The sequence below is a fragment of the Macrobrachium nipponense genome, chromosome 17 (assembly GCF_015104395.2).
Source record: "Macrobrachium nipponense isolate FS-2020 chromosome 17, ASM1510439v2, whole genome shotgun sequence".
Lineage (NCBI taxonomy): Eukaryota > Metazoa > Arthropoda > Malacostraca > Decapoda > Palaemonidae > Macrobrachium > Macrobrachium nipponense.
Genome location: NC_087210.1, coordinates 64254871 through 64272370, shown reverse-complemented (window position 1 = coordinate 64272370; position 17500 = coordinate 64254871).

Here is a 17500-nt window from a genome sequence, read left to right as displayed (position 1 = left end):
CATTGCATATCTCTTGTAATATGAACGTACTCAACTTCGAAATGTAATCTGTTATCATTTAATGCACTCACACTGCCAACCTCACGGCCATTAAAGAATTATTTATAAAATCCCTTGAGAACGAGATAATGTTCTCCTTTCCCGCAATCGTTCATTTAAATCCAGCAGTCTTTCTGCTCTTTCTGTAAATGAGTATATTATTTCAGTGTTCTTTAATACAGTCAGAGAAGGTAATGCTTAGGTTCTGCGTTTAGAATTTTCTCTGTACACATGCCAAGCAATGATTAACCTACCAGCATGAAAAGTGGTAATTCTCTTTCTAATTTGCAAGGATAATCTTTTCATGTCAAACCTACACCAGTTTTAAAAACTCAAATTTTATATGCCTAGGAGTTATCATTATAACTATAATGGCTATCATTATATTAATTACTATCATTCTTCATTATTATCATCATCATAGCCTCTAGGTCTTTGTGAAATTATTATCATAAGAAGATTTCAATTCCTTAGACAATACAATAGCGACCTTCATCAATGATAAAATCAGTATATCATTCTAGGCTTTAAACGCTCTTATTCTTCAGTTCCTAGTGTTGCTTAATGTTAGAGCCCCACCTTAATTAGGTGGTATGGTAATTTTAGTCAATGTCTTTTCGATTTCCGAGTATCTGAATTGCTGCGAAATGACTTAGTTAGGAATCTGTTTTGTGATGTTTCATACAATCAGTGGCGCTTTTCCAAGTATAGTCATATAACGGTAGTAAGGAATAAATCCGTCATTATCGTTGAACCGCAAAGAGGTTACGCGCAAGAGGAACAATTTTTCCACAGGTCAAACTTCAAAGCGGCCACGCAACATTTCTGCTTGTGACTCGGCCGTAAAGTGTAAGTTTAGTATTGGATTAAAACATTCCTTAGCGGAAACGCTTGCTAAGGCTAAAAAGCGATAGAGAGGGAGAGAGAGAGAGAGAGAGAGAGAGAGGTATTATCCCACAGACCTAGCCATTAACTGAATATACACTTCTTACCAAACTAACAATGGCCTTGACAAATTTTAATCCTTAACATTCTCCAGTTATGGACGTCCATGAGTAGTTTTGCTTCCGTTAGGCGTAGGGAATTAACTTTGTTAGTTGCTAGCGTGTATGGGTGGTGCTGGGAATGATATGCTATGCTTTGTTCATTGTGGCCAGCCTTTGTTGATGTAGTGTCAATACCTATATACCGAATTCGTTATGCGCTTAAACACAATGCTATAACTTCTTCATGGACGTATTTTGAAAATCTAGCGCTTCATCAATGCAGTAAACTAACACGCAACCGGTTTATAAAATGAAGGCACATAGAGAGAGAGAGAGAGAGAGAGAGAGAGAGAGAGAGAGAGAGGGTGGGGGGTTCATAGATGCCATTCTGGCACGTCTCTTGAGCTAAATATTAATTCATATTTAGACAAACAGACAGGAAGACAGACATAGAATGGCAGCCAGACAGAGTATTTATGGTCCTTTCAAGCATCGTTTATGCACTGCAAAAATATAAGTCTAAAAATATGAACAGGGACTTTTTTATGCTTTGGGTCTGGGTCCGGTAGGAGAAAAAAGGGGAAAAAAATAAGAGCAAGGAAAAAGAGCCGATATTAAAGGCGAATGATTCATGTTTAACAACAGGTGGGATGAGAGATCTCTCGTTTCCTGACTATCACAGTAACTTCCAAATCTGAAAGATCTCTCAGAACTAAAAGGCACTGAGTTAAATGTTTTTTTTTTTTTTTTTTTTTTTTGTGCAAAAGAAAATAAATAAAACGTTCGTAGTCCCAAGAAGGCTAAACCCGTAAAACCAAGCCAGAATTCTTTTTCACAGCTGCAGCAGACATTGTATTTTTCCTTGTCAATCTCTTCTTTCCATTGAAAAGCTGTAATACGCAGGTAAACTTTACCATTTTTAAGTAAAAGATAAACACTTCATTTCCTTAAACAGAAGGGTTATTAGAAATGCCTTAACGTTCTTATAAACTGTAACTTTTCATAAGTTTATAAGATTGTTGTCTTTTTTTTTAATTGGGCGTTCAAAAATATGATATAGTACCTAGATAAGTCCCAAACACCAATATTGTTTTCGGGCAATCTAGAGTTAATGCCTCTAAAATATATGTGAGCATACTTCATTATTACTTTTACTCTATTTATTGAATACGATAATCTCATAGTGAGTTTTTGGGGGCGCTGCCATACACTATTATCAAGTTATTTTTCAAGACAGAATATCCTTACGAACTGAAAAAGTTGGTCGGTGGACTAAATGATCTCGTGTAAATTTATTATTCCGATGAGCCTCTCTCTCTCTCTCTCTCTCTCTCTCTCTCTCTCTCTCTCTCTCTCTCTCTCTTTCTCTCTGCATCCACGTGTGAATATTAGCGCTCGCATGCCACAATGCTGTATATTCACGGCCTTCTCCCACCTTCATCTATTGGTCCCGAAAACTCTCTCTCTCTCTCTCTCTCTCTCTCTCTCTCTCTCTCTCTCTCTCTACTATTGTTTAGACCAACGTAGTTTCTGAGCAATCTCAATAACAGGAAACCGAAGCTCGGGAGAGACATCATCATTCATTATGAGGTGTTGACTGAAACCTCGTACTATGTCATTTGTTGGGGATACGCGATCAGAAATGGGCGAGAACTGTTACATCCGTTCTGGTTTGCAAAGAAATTCTAGAATTATTAATTTGGATAAAATGACGAATGCAAAAGGTCCCTGAACGTCAGATGAAGACGCTTTGTATTTTAGATCATTTTTAACAGATATTTTGAAACTTAAGGTTCAATGTTAATACCAGTGTAGAAATGTATGACTTGAAAACACTTGTCCCTTAACTTTATAGCGTACGTCGTGTTTTCCTATATATACTTGTCTGAGCTCGTCCAGTCTTATTTAGATTTATAGAACTGTTTTCTTTTCTTGGCAACGGATCAAAATGATTTTCATTAGGCTTCTGCCTGGATTATCCGTATCATGTGATATTTCGATTCATTTTGTTTGACTGATACTTCCTTCCCATTACAGGTTTCAAGAGCCAAGGAAGTATTTCATTATCATAACATTTGGCTAGCAGCAGATGTGATGAGTAAATTAGCGTAAAAGTTTAACTAAGCTGTGCATCAGTTGCCTATTTATTCCTGAGAGCTCACTTTAAAAATGGTAAACACTTCAGATGATATTACTGCGTGACAAAGGCATATACATACGCTTTAGAGAGATGAAGTAATAATCCTTAACCACATTTTTAAAAACCATGCCGATCAAATTTCACGCTGATGGCACGTAACAAAGGAAGCCATTTCCCAGAAGTCGATAGTCCAACGTATTTTCAGGTAACAAGCTTATCCATCCGCTAAAAAGGCTCTTCATTTTTTTCATTGCTGGTATCCAATTTTATGGTCGATAACCCACTCGAGGATATTATTGCACTACGTACATGAAGGAATATTTTCATCATGGCATCATCGTCAAATTTTTGCACATATTTTGGCTATATTTTCCGGCCCCCTAAAAACGAACCTGGTACGGGAAAGCAAGTATCATTTTATGAATTTGGTGGACTTCAGTAATGAGGCATCCAAATATGCTGGCTTGTTAAGAGGATTTGAGTACGTTATATAGAAAGAAGTAAATATTGTTTCGTGAAATACTACATCGTGGGGTTTTCGGACCTGTAATCTGGTGATCTCTCTCTCTCTCTCTCTCTCTCTCTCTCTCTCACACACACACACACACACATATGCACATTCATATGCAAACTGGTAATACTACTATTAGAGCTGTATCAGACATCCAAATTCTGATGCAAAGGACGGAGGTAATGGAAGTGATAAAAATAGGGCACTTTTGAATCAAACTTTGGCATGAAATCAAACTCGTATCTTATAGACATGAATAGTATTAAGAAAAATGTCCATGGAAATTTATGCATATTACAGCATCACTACTTCGGCTCTCGTTAAGATATTAGAAGCATTCAAACTAAAGAACGGAACGGTATTTCCTAACTCAAAATATCCTATGATATTAAAATCTAATTTGATTGCAAACACTTTAGTAGCTGTTTTTTTTACAACATTCTTATATATTTATTTTATCTTTTCATATTTGGGGGTCGCTGCAGTTACTTACTAGATATGATTATATAACTTTTCACCCATCATGGTGATAATGCGTTGCCGAAATTGCTCTTGTTTAGAGTGAGGAGATTATAAGATTAATCTGAGTAAAAACAATCTACCATACACTGCTCAGGAAGTTAGTATAATGATAATAACAAGGAATATTACAATCATTAATTCAAAACATACATTCACCATGAGAGCTGAGAAAACACTGGAATTACCAATGTACGGGTTAGGTTTTGGACAAGTTGCCCATGAAGTTACTATAATGATAATAATAATGAATATTACAATCATTAATTTAAAACATACGTTCACCATGAAAGCCGAGAAATCAACACTGGAGTTACTAATGCAGGGCTTAGGTTTTGGATAAGTAACCCCTATTTCGACCTCAGTAAGAGAAAAATCGACCTTCTCTAAATTCCTCCATTCCCCAACTAGTAATTCAGTTAGGTCATTTTAAAACCGCAGATGTGTCATAAGCATTACGAGTTCATGGTTGTCTGACGTCAATGTTTCCGATAGCCTAGGGCTTACTGTGATAAAGAAGCAAACTATTTCCTCAGTAATAATTCTGAATGTTGATATATATTATACAAAGAACCCTTATAACCGCCTTCTTTAGGTTAATAAAATGCCGATTTATATCGATAATATTTTCGAGGAAAAAAAATTGGTACTTTTATGGTTCATATAAGAAAAGGCGGTGTTTCTTTGTATATATAAACATTTACACGTGTTATTGGAGAAATTTTCTAATGTCTATCGCAATAAGAAAACTCAAAAACGTTGATTATCATGTGCTACCCATGCGTGACTTCACCCATGAGTGGGCAAATGAGTTGGAACCGCTCACAGTTGAGAGAAGCAGACACTACTCAGAGTTGTAATGGCTATCAATGATCCAGAGTAGAATTCGGTGTTACCCGAGTACCTTGCCTCACAAAAAAATTAACAGAGAAAAAGAAAAGAGAAATGGGCTTATGTATAATGACTGGAACAGGGCTTCTCTTGGCTACTGATAGTGAATAATGAATAATTTGTTATATTTTGTGGGAAAACGGAAGATGTAAAGATGTTTTTTTTCCTTTTGCTTTAGATGAATTCTATCTAATCTTGTCGTCGTTGGAACTTTGGTCATCGTCTTCCCATTAATGTCGAAGGTCAGAATGAGCAAGGTTTATTTACGCCCCTTCAGGTCAAAATTTCAAAACGCCGTTTTTTACTGATAGTGTAAAGAGGCTTTGACTCGTGATGTATCTCAAGGGTAGATCACAAGTACTGAGCCTCAATCATGGGACAGCTCAGTGTAAGTGAAATTCGTCTTGTAAATGAGAGCACTTTCCTTTTGAAGTCCAAAAAATCCAACACGAATGGCAAAACAATTCATAAAATCATCGTGGGCAGAAGTGTAGTTGTGTCAGCTGAGTCCAACCGACAATAGTGATGTTTACTGATGAACCACAATGGTTCTGATCAACAGGCGTGATAAAGGACGATGGCTGGGCGGATGTAACTTGAACGCCACGAGGAAAAAATCGTTTCAGTATTGTTCATCATTTTTTCTTGATTTAAAGCGATATCGTACTAGAAAGCTCTCTTTGAGCCCTAAATTACAAACAAGAGCGTCAACACAAGGTTAATTGACTTAAGAGCAAAAACAGGTAACCTTTTAGCATGGCCAAAAAAAAAAAAAAAAAAAAAAAAACTCCACATACCTGAGGGTGTTGAAGGTCAGCCGAGTGATACCTTGTCATAATTTTATCGTTCACTACAGCGGATCTACAAAGGTATAGGGAAAGGTTCTACTGTTCTTCTTGCATATCCTCCTCTGATTTAAGCGGATCAGTTATTGGGGACCTACAATTTAAAGAAAAAAACACAAAAAAAACGATTAATTAATCCGACTTTTAGTATTTCAAAAGCTACAGAGGTGGAACTAGTGTTACACAGAGGTTAAACAAGCGCTACTTTGTTCCTTTTCTCTTAAGGGAAAACAAATTTTGCGAAACAAACGCCCAAATGATGTTCAAGCGCCTCAGTGGCGTGATCGGTATGGCCTTGGCCTGCTACCTCGGAGTCTGCGAGTTCGATTCTCGGCCATTCCAGTGAGGGGTTAGAGATGTGTATTTCTGTGATAGAAGTTCGCTCTCGACGTGGTTCGGAAGTCACGTAAAGACGTTGGTCCCGTTGCTGAATAACCACTGGTTCCATGCAACGTAAAAACACCATACAAACGCCCAAATGGTATTCATATTCCCCTCCAGGAAATCCTGAGACAACCAGCCCCTTATGAGAAAATGTTTCCAAGGAATTCTTTCTTCATCATGTTGAGCATTCAGCGTTAGCGTTACTGCCGCAGCCATCCTTATAATAGTGCTTAATACTCTGGGTTTCACCAGAGGTCGAGATCGCATTTCGTTATTTCCTAGGTCTCTTCGTCATGTGTATTTAAAGAGGTTGCATGCTTATTCTTTGAAACTCCTTGGGAATCCTGCTATCCGGGCGTATAGCATAATTTCTTCAATATATTCAGTGGGAATGTTAAAAGCTTGCTTCCTGACTAAATTCATGTTGCACTGATTCATTCCCCACTACTGCAAGATGTAATGATTTCCAGCTTTGTCAGGTATGTGTAGCCTATATTTGTCTGGTTATTTACGAAAACGACTGCCGGCAATTTAAAAATCTTCATCTTCAAGTTGCTCTCTTATAATGCTACTAGAGTGCATTGCAATTTGCATTGGCCACACACTTCTCGAGAATTCTGAATATTGACCAATATATGATGTATTCAAATTCAAGTTTTATTTATAGCCACGCTTAAAAAACATATTATCGAAGTTTGATTAAAAGTGTAGATTTATCTGAAGGCGTTTATATCTAATAAAATGTACTATTAATGTCGCTTATAGTGGACCTTTCATATTACAATTGGATGCGTTCTGTTATCCAAATATCAACTGAACCATGATACATTAAAGGAATTTGGCCAAGCCAACGTGGTTCTCGTTATTCCGAACGATAAAAGTTTGGAAACGATCATTTTGCTATATTATTTTCAAGCTATTTTCCACTACCTTTATCTCGACTGAGTACCTATACTATTGCCTCTTGGGTAGTGTTCCGGTAATGGGGTAATGCAGACATTACTAAAGGGTGTTTGCAGCATCCTTTTGGCCCTAAACACTATCTTTTTTTTCTTTCCTTTTTTTTTACCCTTTACTCTACCTCTGGTCCTGATTAATTTCAACGGTCTTTCTGTCCAACCACTCTAAAATTACTTGTATTGGATATCTTTAACTTGCTGCCCACCCACTCAAACTCCCTCCTTTCTGTGGCGCTTTGCTTGACCGCTTAAATTTTATAAATGTTATGAAGTGAACTTTTTTAGCCACTAATTAGTATTTATATTCGTTATTCGTATCATCGGCATCAGTTATGCAAGTGCCATATGTTCTTTAAACTCTAAAATGTGAACCAGTTTCCATCAGCGGAAAGAGTCAATTTATCCATACATTTTCGGTAATCTGATATCCAAAATGACCGTCGTATTAAGTGGGTTTCTTATTGTTTTTATAGAGCGACCATTACGTGTCGTAAAATATGACAAGCGAGTTTATGGACCTGTTATCCGGATCTCTCTCTCTGGTCTCTCTCTCATATAATCAGTTATAGTTATGACAATTCTCTTTTTCAGCCTGTCTTTCATATTAACAGTTGCAGCTATGACATTTAACAGCATCAGAATTGTTGAAAAGGCAACGACAAATATTATATTAATGATGATGAAGATTATGAAAAACTATTACCATTACCAAAAAATGAGTGCTAGTGTTATCACTAGCTCCTCGTTGGACAAGTTGTTATAGCGCTCGGCTGCCATTCCGGTGGTCCGAAGTTCGATTCTCGGCTCGGCCAACGCGGAATCAGAGGAATTTATTACTGGTGATAGAAATTCATTTCTCCATATAATGTGGTTCGGATCCTACAATAAGCTGTTGGTTCCGTTGCTAGGTGACCAACTGGTTCCTAGCACGTAAATATCTACTCCTTCGGGCCAGCCCTAGGAGAGCTGTTAATCAGCTCAGTGGTCTGGTAAAACTAACATATACTTGGTGTTATCACTCAAGAGGCTGCTTAACATTTTTGTAAGAAAGCTACAGAGAGATTGTGATATGCTAATACATGCAATTGCTCCGATATAACTATAACCCAGCCTAAGTTCAGCCAGTAACCAGCACACCGAGACCATAGCAATAACTATGCTGACTGCACGTGCAGCAGAGCTGCTATTCTAGACCATGTTAATATTTTGAACCAAGAGGTCTGATGGTCAGAGATTAACAAACAGTAAAAGGGCGCTTGATGGAAAATAACAAGAGGTGACCTGGAAGGGAAAGGAAGCTGAACTGTAAACAGAGCGAATAGAAAATAATTAAAGAATAAAACTGAATAAATATGATGCCATTAACAACTAAAATGCCATGATGAAGGAACCAGATTAAAAGATGAAGTAAATTCACGAAAGAAAAAATACATCAGCGAATGGCCATGAAAAGAATGCTAGAATAAAACTCACTCCCTTCTTTTGAAATGGGAAAATAATCTTCAACATTATTTTACTCGGTGAGCAGGCTACTTACACCGTCCGTAATTTATTAATGAACTTTCGAAGGGCAGGAACAATAGTCAGGTATGTCATAAGCGAAATTTCGGCTCTTCGTTGTTTTTTTTTTATTTTCCGTAGGAAAAAAAACATTAGCAAAACAAAACAAAAACTATCAGATTCGTGGAACTCTCATTTATATAACTTTTCGATCTCGTTACGATTGCAGGCTACCAGCGTTCCTGAAATTTAAAACAATAATTCTATTATTAGTTTCCTCCTCCAGTACTACTACTACTAACTACTACTACTACTACTACTACTACTACTACTAATAATATAATAATATAATAATAATAATAATAATAATAATAATAATAATAATAATAATAATAATAATAATAATATGCGTAAGGAAGGTTTATTTTTCCTGTATAAAGTGACAATTTTTTCCCCTTCGTATGAATTAGGTTGGCGTGTATATAACTGTAGAGTTTAGACTCTCAGCATGCAAGCCTTCGTATTTCTTAAAGGTAACTAATAAGGTGATGATTATGGCCATTAGTTCAGTAACTACAATGACCTAAATTGCTTTGTCAACAACAATAACTCAATCAATTATTCTTGTTATCAGTTTAGTAGCAATGGAACATTACAGGAATAATAGTAGCAATAATAATTACCGCCAAACACTCCCGCTATTGTTATCATCGTCTGCCGCTGTTGCTTGGTAACCATGTCCTATTACTTAATGCCAATGACGATGACCGATCAGAGGTAAATACGCTATCGAAACTAAAGCCTGTTGCTATTCCATGAATTTTGAAAAATCAGTTTTTTTATTATTATTATTTGCTAATGCAGAGCTTAGGAACAGATTTCTCTATAAACTTGGATTAATTCATGGACGTACTGTACGGGAGCATTTAAGAGCTGAACAATGAGTGAAGGTCCATTAACCAGTGAGAGAGAGAAAGAGAAAGTGTTAAACCCAGTCAGCCATTTAGAGGACCTCCCTTCTAGATGTTTACTGTGTTGTAAGTTAAGACATGTACGCCTTATCAAACACAGAGAGTGCTGAAATGTATGATTCAATACAATAATATGAAAAACGGGAAAAATAATCCTACAGCTCTAACACCTCCACTCGCAACGTAATTAGCGACACTCCACTTACTTAATTTTTCCAGACATTTCAGAGGTTCTTGAACGGTATCTCATAAACACTTAGACCAATGAAAATTCCACTTGCTTTGAACGCTCTCTGCTTTACCCTCTGGATGAAAAAGACGCAAGAGTAGTTGTCATCCTATTTGGAGAGAAGCCATTTATATTCAAGTGCCAGAAGACACTTTCTCATTGCACGCTTACAGAATTAACTTCTCCCAGATGAAGTAAATATTAAAGAATAGCTTCCCTGTTACATCTGAAAACTATTTTGTTCATTATTATATGCTTGCAGAAAATTAAATACTGCGTAGACATTGGTTTCATGTAAGTCATATCAAATAAGAACATGACTACTCTTTTCATATTCTGAGTAACGATTCCCTTCATAACAAAACAAGATTAGTATAGTATCGCTGTAATCTTTGGTGTTACTAATAATATAATCTCGAGTAGCCCTTTTAACAACGCAGGTGCTTGCTCGTACCTTGTATGAACCACCGAGATGGCTTATCACATAAGTTTCTTTTTTACTTAAGCATTCTGGCCTTTGATGGGAGTAAAAACTTAGTAGAACTTTGCAAAGAGCAGCTTAAATTAGGATACTTTCGTCGCTTTGTAATCTGGATGATAATTATACCAGGGTTCAGCTCTCACAGCGTTGGTAATTATCAGGAGGAAGCTCGTCTTATTGTTTCTTGTTGAAACGTTAAGAAGGATTATTGATACACGTTACTGGCAAATTAGTTTAAAGTAGCATTGCTATGTCGGGTAAGCCTACTGAACCATAAGATGTTATAAAAATTGAATATTTTCACTTTTTGATATACTGAAGATTGTACTGGAAATCAAGAGGTGTCTAGTCGCTTACAGTGCATGATGATGTTTTAAAATAGGAAACTGGTGAACAAACCAGTGTAAAATTGTAAAATGAGCTTCTGAATTATTAGCACTCCACTCCGCGTGCCAACTTCTCTCTGGAGGCGGGAATCCTTGACGATGCTGATTACTTCTGCATAAAGATAAATAAATAAATAAAAGAAAGGCGAAGAAGGCAAGTAAGAACACGGTATCTCAGTAAGTTGAACGGCGTCGGCGCCTTTTCCGAGGTCTTGCTATTTACTAAGTGGGTCATAGGAGACACCTGATCTCATCTAGTTCTCAGTTCTTCTTTGGTTAACAACAGCGCAGTAGAATTACCTGTTGTGATGAAGTTTTCTCTCTCTCTCTCTCTCTCTCTCTCTCTCTCTCTCTCTTGGGTATTTTACTGTTCTTCGTTGTGCTTCGCATTGTGCACTACAGTCTACAACTCAGGAAGTCAAAAACCGATCTTTGATTTGATCTTTTCCACGTTAATTAGTCAGAGCAACGCAGCCACGTCATCTCTTCTATAATTTGATTTTTAAAGACTTGAATGCCCGATTTGGTAAATGACGAAGAGAAAAGTAGACAGAGGTTAATCGGGAGGATTAAGGTGGTTATAGAGAGAGAGAGGGGGGGGGGGGGTAGGGAGGGGCAGTTTCACCATTATTTTAGCTGTTATATCCAATTCCTTAATTTTTTTACTTTACTTATCTATGATTTATTTTTCTTCATTGACATAAAAGGTTTTCCAGTTTACAAGTCTCTTGAGAAGTTTGCCCCTTCAATCTTTCCCTTCATTAGTATAGAACGGCTCCAGAAGACCTAAATGTTTAAAAAAGTACACTATACCCTCTCATATACCCTCTATTTTGTTCATAAGTCAATTACATGAAACGATAGTCAAAATTAATATACTAGAAGATAGAATGGAAAAATAAACAGAAATATACATGATATGGAACAAAATTATTTTCCCAATTCTGTGCCGACATCGGAGAGTTATTGCTCTTGCCAAACGTTCATTCGGTGCCAATACCACTCATACGCTGTTCGCTGTGCTATTTTAACGATATTGGAGTTGTCTGACAACTGTTACGTTAGACTGCTATTGCTGCAATCTAAAGCGAAACTCCTGTTCCAGTAAGATAACGATGTGACCGTATGATTGTCATTGCATTCAGCAGTCATTTAAGACACGTGGACTTACTGCAAATGTTCACGTTTGACAATAAACGTACAGGAGTCGGGAAATATAACCTTGATACTAGAACTGGATACTGAAAATAATTCTGGGACTTTATACAAAAAAAAAAAAAAAAAAAAAAAAAATATCCAGTTCATACATCACATACCCCATCGTGCCCGGCTACCACTCGTATTATTATAATCGCCGGTGTCCCTCTATTTTTATTTCTATTTATTTATTTATTTATTTTGAACGATACAGAATCATACATACTGGACCGCAAATGCTTCACCTTTATGCCCGAATGTTATTACGATTTGTATTTTCCTTCATGATGACGGAGCACGTATTTTGTAAACTAATTAAATAGAAACAAGTAAACTAAATGAAGTCAGTAATAAGTAAATAAGAGAGCACTTTAGAGAATGGATCTTTGGCGACAAGGTGAATGAAGATATAGAGGCGATCCAAATGAAAATCCAGAAATAGGTTTCCAGAAAAAAAAATGTGTAACGCCTAAACTCGGGGTTGAGGTAACAAAGCTTTCTATCAGACTCTGCCAAATGCCTTAATGAAGCCTAAGCGAAGCTAAGAGAGATTCTCAAGCTTATTTCAGTAAAAAAAAAAAAAGAGGTTATGACATACATTCCCTTACAAAATCTTAATTCAAATTACTTAAGGCATTGGGAATCGATTTATGGTTTGAAAATTTAAAAAGAAAGAGTGAGATGGTTTTTTAGCATTTCTTTCATTAAAGATGCTTGAGGTGAGTGCTCAACATAGCTTTTCTGATCAAAGTTTTTCTGCTAGGTATGCATTTATTCCTGAATCTTTGTTAGTTTTCAAGAAGGGAGCGGGGCGCGCTGCTCTCAATCCCAAGTTGACATTATTTGAAAATAATGAGAACAATAGAAGTCATACAGATTCCTTCTCTAGAACTGAAAGGTCAACGTCAGACTTCCTTGTGTGGCTTAGATTCAAGTTTGTTTAACCATAGCCCCTTTGGTAAAGGTGTGGTCATGAGAGGGCCCCAAAGTTATACGTAGCCACGCGGGAAATATTTTTGAAAATATTCTTTTTACGAGATTTAGAAATAAGGTGAGTCAGTCAATGTGCAATCATCGTCATGCAGTTTCTAATGAAGTTGGGTTAAACCGTGTTTCCTTGCGCTAGCGTGAACCACAAAAGGAGTCCAAATATTTGCATACGAATAAATTAAGAATTCTTAATTACAGACCTGTAATTACAGCCAGGCATCTGAGGTGAGCACTGTGACCCGTGAGCTTCTCTCTTTGTTTTGCGAAACTGCGCATGTTTCCTGCACGTAGTAAATGTGCTGGATGAGATGATTTTCATTACTGGCGAGAAAGTAATTTTATAGGTATTGGATGAAGATGAAGCATATAATGAACTACATTTTGGGAATACATGATAGCCTAGATTCTTGCAACATCAGCTGTCTTTCTTCTCTTTGTACCCCGATTGATCCAGTCACATTCATTTGGTCTTTGTCCGTGTACTCTTGATTGGCTGAATATTGTATAAACTTACTTTTCCATACGCGGAGGGTGAGACTGTACTGTGCCATTTTATCAGTGATGAACTTCAACAATGAAATCGATAAACAGTAAGCAAACAAAGGAGGTAAGAGATAAATAAGGTGTATAGTGGAGGAATAAGTTTTTCAGTGTGGCTCCAGGCGTCAGATTTATTTGATAAGGAAGACAGGCTTTTGAGATCTGGATTATTTTCTCAACCTTGAAATGAAAGGAGGTAAACTACTTATGCACCTTCCGACTTCCCTTATTTAGGCAGAAAGCAGGTGGACGATCTAATCACGTTTGACAGGAAACCAAGTTGCTTTTATGTTCTTGTCAGTTCCCCTTAATAGGAAACAATATAGACGTCTCAGTTGTTATTGTCTTTGCAAGAGAGCAGGTGGGTTTTCAATTCCGTTTTAGCTGACAGGTTTCACAGTACTATAAGTGTACGTTTTAATTTTGTTAAACTAACAGTGATGATAGACATTTGCTTGATGAATCAATGAATATGGGAAATTCGAATTCCTTATCGCACCAGCAATTTTGCCAAGAAAAAGACTGAATTCCTCTGTGCTCGATTTTTTCAGTTTTAAAAATGCTATTATTGAAATGCTAAAGAAATTAAACAAATAAAACTAAGTCCTATTATGTTTTGCAGTTTCATGTTATTTCACTTTGCAGTTAGATTCATTCTTTTTCCTGTCTTGTTGTCCTTTATGAACTTCCGTTTACTTCACTGATGATGCAGAGTATTTTGCAATTTTCAAACTTTCTCCAATTACAGTTCATTCCATTTAATCCTCCTTCACAAAACACTGTTTTTTGCCTGGCTGTCCTCTCCTTAATTAACTAATAGTTATTTTAGTATTTTTTTTCCAGTGAAAATAGTCGTCTTTCTCTGAAACCCCAAAAGTTCTTTATTGATATCCATTATTATTCAGTTTTCACTATACTATTATCATTGTAGAAGACCGGAAGAAATAAATGTATCAATGAAAATTGCAGATTCTAAATTGGATATTACCATAAATATAAATTAAAAAAAGGAATATTTTTATTTTCATTTCGCTTCTAAAATTAACACTCTCGACACATTCGTGATAGAGACAGACAGAAACAGAGAGAAGTATTAAATACCGTCTGACAGCAGAAGCAAATAAAACAAGGTCAAACCTACTTTTTGGAATATTTTATTATAATCTTTTCTATAAAATTCGCACAAGTTCGAACTCGGGGTTTTAAAGTTGTTTGAGCTTGAGAAATGTGAGGAATAGGAAAAAGACCTTTGGGCGTAGAATTGGGCGGACAAGTCTAACAAACTAAAGCCATGAGCGTGCTGTTGTGGGTGGTGGTGTCATGCTGCACGCTTTAGTGTTTTAGAGTTCCATAGAAAATACCAAATATCTTCTTCGTATGAAAAAACCGGAACAAATTAATCGGTTAATAATTCTGATTTCAAGCCCTAACAACTTAAAACTCACTTAGAGATTCTGTTAGCGATGAACTATTAAAATTTATTTAACATTATCCGATTTTTTTTTTTTTTCTTTTTTTCAAGTTCATTAAATCAAGTATCCTGTATGTGTAAATCCATGTTCAATTCGATTCTGTTCTCCCACATTTATCTTAATTTTCTTCTACTTTCTGCTTGTTCATGGTAATCCTTACATTGTCTTTCTTTTTCGTTGTTGATATCGTATCACTTAAGTAACACCGAGTGACTTTCGCATTAGTATGCAAATAACGTTAACACGGTGCTGCTATGTTTGCATAATTGAGTTGCAATGTAAGTGATATCATCCGCTGCTATTTGAGGGCACTGGGTCCTATTCTATACAAACAAATATTAGATTGTGAAATTACTGGCAACTATTTTATATATGTTTACAAATGCAGTTTTCGGCATTTGATATTTCGTAAAAAATAAAAATAAAAATAAAAAGCCACTTATAATGCATTTTTTTAAGTGATAGTTTTTTGTAATAACGCGTTATTTTGGGTACGAAAAATATATGATTATACTACAGTAAGCCAAACAGTAAGATTCGTGGATATTTGTAATCTGATGATACTGGGTTGATTTTACAATACTATTTGGTTAGGGTCTCTCGAGATGCCATTAAAATGTTCTAATAAGTAAAATTCCTGTTTTCTATTCCATATCGTTCTGGACATGTCAGTGTTTTGCCTCTGTATTGATTTTCTTGGGCTGTATTTATTTTATACAGTAAGAGTGGTATGTCTGGGTTCTTGGTATATACCTCACTGGGTAGACTCTTAACTGAAAAGGTGAGACAAATGTGGGTATCATTCACAGGAAAAAAAAAAGCATTGTGGATTTGGACAAGAATAAAGGTTGTTGAATCAAATTTTCATTATGAAACTGTTACATAATAAGTTGGGAACTAAAGTGGGAAAAGATGTATGACGTTTAGGTGAAACTATTGTCTTTAAGTTTTTGATGAACTGCTAATGAGCCTCCAATGACGGTTATAACTTTAAAGTTAGTCCGAAAATATGTTAGTCCTTCTTATGAATCATAAACAGATAGTTGCAGAATTCTGTATTGTTTATTCCTTGTACATAATGTGAAAGTACGAAAGTGGTTTATGATACGGAGACCGCTTTCTTAAGACAGATGCATGGAGTTGCGATTAGTCCTTGGTCAATTAAGGATACCTTCCCTGGGAGTGGGCAGAATAGAAACGAATCTTGGCAAACCTCTTCATAGATTTGATGGTGGTGACCTGACCATACGGGAAACTACTAAGATATTCTGAGGTTATACAGAAATATATCAAAGAGCAGGGAGGCAGTTAATTTGTTATTTAATGATTTGTGTTTAGAATTTTTTAAAGCCCCAGTCATTCTGTGGTGATATTGTAGACAGTTCGTTGGTGGTTCTTTCTTGGTCTAGTGTTCCGGCTACACAAAAGATGAGGGTAAATTACCTTCTTTCCGGTGTTCTTGAAGTTGATTTTGCATGTATTACACTTACTAATTTCAAGTTTATTGAGGGATGTAAATTTATTACAGTCTGATCATTTTTGGCTACCTTTTCCTTGTATATAAAGAATTACACATAATATTATGAACAATAAGTAAGAAAATCTATAGTGTGATATATATTACGATAATGCTATATGAACACTATCTGGTAAGAATTAGTATTTAATATTTGTCTATATTATTTATTTCCATTGTCGAAGACCAAAGCTGCTGCTAAGCCAGTTTACATAAAATACAAAAAATACTACAATTCCATTCAATATTGATTTAATGAACAATCCAACAGCTAATTGTAGCGAATTTAAAAAAAATACATAACTGGATGCCCTTTCTGGAGGTCGTAAGTTACCCTTTAATTCAATTAATATATCCAAAAGAGAATCTGGCCTCCACTTAGTAAATGATTCTAAGAGATACAACTTGGCCCAGAGCTCCAAATCTTGTTAGTCCATAAGGGATTTACCCCAAATCCTGTAGTGGCCGTTCCTCGTCCGCGGCCCCTCTGGAATCTCCTTCGCTCCGTTTTTCGCTCAGACTTTCTTTTGCATTATTTTCACTCTAGATGCCTCTAATTTTATAGCTTCTGTTAGAAAAGACACTGGGTATTATCAAGGGTGGTCGTTTTCAATTTGTATAACCAGTATATTAAGTTATTAAATTGTCAATAACCGGTTATTCAGTATTCAGTCATAATTGTATACATATATACGTATATATATATATATATATATATATATATATATATATATATATATATATATATATATATATATATATACATATATATATATATATATATATATATATATGTGTGTGTATATATATATATATATATATATATATATATATATATATATATATATATATATATATATATATATATATGCACAGATGTGTACTTATGTATTTGCAATTTAAAGAAGTTTTAAAGCGGGATAATACTGTCAGTACTGTGCTTA